We start from the raw sequence: 3,026 nt of genomic DNA, 5'->3' as shown, positions 1-3,026 counted from the left end.
AGGACTGTTGTGGAGCAGCTTTATCACTAGTGCTGGGACCCTTCACCACACCACTGGACTCAGGGAAATGAGAGACAGGGTGGAGCAGCTTTATTATCAGTGTTTGAGTCTTCCAACACACGTCAAAACCAAAGGCAATCAGAATGCCGCCTGTGCCAAACTAACTGCCTGATATGCCCTGGCCCACACAGCACAGCGTCGGTGAATGAGTGTTGTGGTGAACGAGTCCTCACACCTGTCACGGCGCACCTGCTGGCACCCCAGTGTGGCTCACTGCACCAGAACACCTGCACCGCGATTCACGCCGCCACACACCTTACAAACAATTCCCTACGTGTGGAGGACACCAACCACACCACCTGCAGGTGTACAACACTTGATGCAGCACAGCACTGGGGGCACCACTCTCAAAGGGCGCCGCTTTGTCTCCACTACTTTTGGCAGGCTGTGGTGGAGTGACTGTGTTGTGGTGGCTGTGATGGTGGTGTAGCAGGCTGTGGTGGAGGTGGCTGTGGTGGTGATGCAGCAGGCTGTGGAGCAGGTTACTGTGTCATGAAGGAAAAAAGTCAAGGCTCTATTGATGGAAGAAAAAACTCTTGTGAGTCTTATTATTATTATTACTATTATTATTATTATTATTATTATTATTATTATTATTATTATTATTATTATTATTATTATTATTATTATTATTATTATTATTATTAGTAATAATAACAATAAAAACTTGTTATCACTACTTACTAACAATTACTAGCCTTATAATATTATATCACTCACACAACTCTGAATATTACTGCTGATACTAACAATTTTTTAAGTCCTCCTCCTCCTCATCTTCATCTTCTTCATCAGACTCATAAGTCAAAAATTGAGGCTGACAAGAAACACATCTCGTCAGATTCCCTGTATGGAAGAAACCAAGGGTAATTAGAGGCAGCACACACACACACACACACACACACACACACACACACACACACACACACTCACCTGAACACCTTACACCCCCACAAATTGATAGTGACGTCCTCCAGCTCTCTCCACTCCTCCTCCTCAGTGATGGTTTTCTCTGGTATCAAAAAACTTCCATACTCCCTCGTCACCCTGACCCGCGCGTCCTTGAGGAGGTGAAGCAGGCGCCGCCACTCTGCTGCCTCCATCCTGCCCCGGGGGAATGCCATTTCTCTATATCTGGAAGGGTAAATGAAAACATGACAGAAGTTTTATTTTAATTAGTTTGTTTGTTTGTTTTGCTTATGGTAATTATTATCTTTTTTTTGTGATTTCTTTTGTTTCATTATTGTTTTATTTATTGATGCTTTATTTATTATGAATGTTTTTATTTTTATAAATGCTTCATTTTTTTTTTTTTTTGTTTTTTGTGTTTTGTGTTATGTTATTTTACTTTTAGTTCCATTATTATTTTTTGGATTTTATTTAATTTTATTTAATATTTATTTCTATTGCTTATTAAATTTAGTTTTTTTTATTGTGTATTTTTTTGTATTTTCACATATATTTTATATTTTTTGTTTTTATTTTGATTATATTTCATGTATTTTCATTTAGAATATTTCTTTACACTAGTTATATATATATATATATATATATATATATATATATATATATATATATATATATATATATATATATATATATATATATATATATATATATATATATAATTTTTTTTTCTTTTATCTCTTATGTAAGAGGGCCACTGACCAAGGACAGAAAAAAAAAAAGAGAGGCTCATTTGTTGTCAGTAGCCATAAAAATGTCAAATAGAATGGTAAAAAATTGAAGGATAAGTGTCTTGAAATGTCCCTCTTGAAGAAGTTCAAGTCATAGGAAGGTGGAAATACAGAAGCAGGCAGGGAGTTCCAGAGTTTATCAGAGAAAAGGACGAATGATTCAGAATACTGGTTAACTCTTATATTATAGAGGTGGCAGAATAGGGATGAGAGAAAGAAGAAAGTCTTGTACAGTGAGACCATGGGAGGAGGAGAGGCATGCAGTTAGCAAGATCAGAAGAGCAGTTAGCATGAAAACAGTGGTATAAGATAGCAAGACATGCAACATTGTGGTGATGAGAAAAAGACTTAAGACAGTCAGTGAGAGGAGAGGAGTTGATGAGACAAAAAACATTTGACTCGACCTTGTCTAAAAGAGTGTTATGAGTGGAACCTCCTAGACATGTGAAGCATACTCCATACATGGATGGATAAGGCCCCTTTATAGAGTTAGCAGCTGGGAGGGCGAGAGAAACTGGTGGAGATGACTCAGAACACCTAACTTCATAGAAGCTGTTTTAGCTAGAGATGAGATGTGAAGATTCCAGTTTAGATTATAAGTAAAGGACAGACTCAGGAAGTTCATTGTAGAAGAGGGAGACAGTTGAGTGTCATTGAAGAGGGGATAGTTGTCTGGAAGGTTGTGTCGAGTTGATAGATGGAGGAATTGAGTTTTTGAGGCATTGAACAATACCAAGTTTGCTCTCCCCCCAATCAGAAATTTTAGAGAGATCAGAATTCAGGCATTCTATGGCTTCCCTGCTTGAACTGTTTACTTCCTGAAGGGCTGGACGTCTGTGAAAAGACATGGAAAAGTGCAGGGTGGTATCATCAGTGTAAGAGTGGATAGGACAAAAAAGTTTGTTTGATTTGTTGATTTGTTTCTCCATATAGAGTGCTATTCATGCTTTTTAGCGTTTTTTTTTTTTTACCAAAGAAGCTCAAAAACATACATAACACTCGTTTTTGGTAATGTCTTTTCGTTTCTCCGTATAGGGTGTTTTGCATGTATTTTGGTGTTTTTCTATGCAATAAGCTCAAAAACACTAAAATACTTGTTTAGGAAAAGTTATTCCCCTTTTCCATAAAGAGTGTTTTGCATGAGTCTTAAAGTATTACGTAAGGAGTGAAAATAGATGTTTTGGTAATTTTTTTGTCTTACTTATACGAGTTTTCCATACTTTTTTTTTTTTTTTGCGTTTAGGTTCATAGCACATTCATGAACACTCA

At 36.9% G+C, this 3,026-nt stretch overlaps 1 long non-coding RNA gene across 2 annotated transcripts; it reads right to left on the bottom strand.

Annotated features, from left to right (window-relative positions):
• Nucleotides 1–371: 371 nt before the first annotated feature.
• Nucleotides 372–1,189, bottom strand: LOC135096328 (uncharacterized). 2 transcript variants are annotated; one of them, XR_010264684.1, is made up of 3 exons: nucleotides 994–1,189; nucleotides 811–906; nucleotides 372–545 (listed from the first exon to the last, which is right to left on the bottom strand). It is a non-coding gene; the product is annotated as an uncharacterized LOC135096328 (long non-coding RNA). The 2 variants fall into 2 exon arrangements; XR_010264685.1 differs by having other exon boundaries at nucleotides 372–530.
• Between the last annotated feature and the right edge of the window lie 1,837 nt (nucleotides 1,190–3,026).

Source organism: Scylla paramamosain, unplaced genomic scaffold, assembly GCF_035594125.1.
Source record: "Scylla paramamosain isolate STU-SP2022 unplaced genomic scaffold, ASM3559412v1 Contig3, whole genome shotgun sequence".
Taxonomy (NCBI): Eukaryota; Metazoa; Arthropoda; class Malacostraca; order Decapoda; family Portunidae; genus Scylla; species Scylla paramamosain.
Note: the sequence above shows the minus strand (reverse complement) of the source record. Positions and strands in the feature narration are given on the sequence as shown.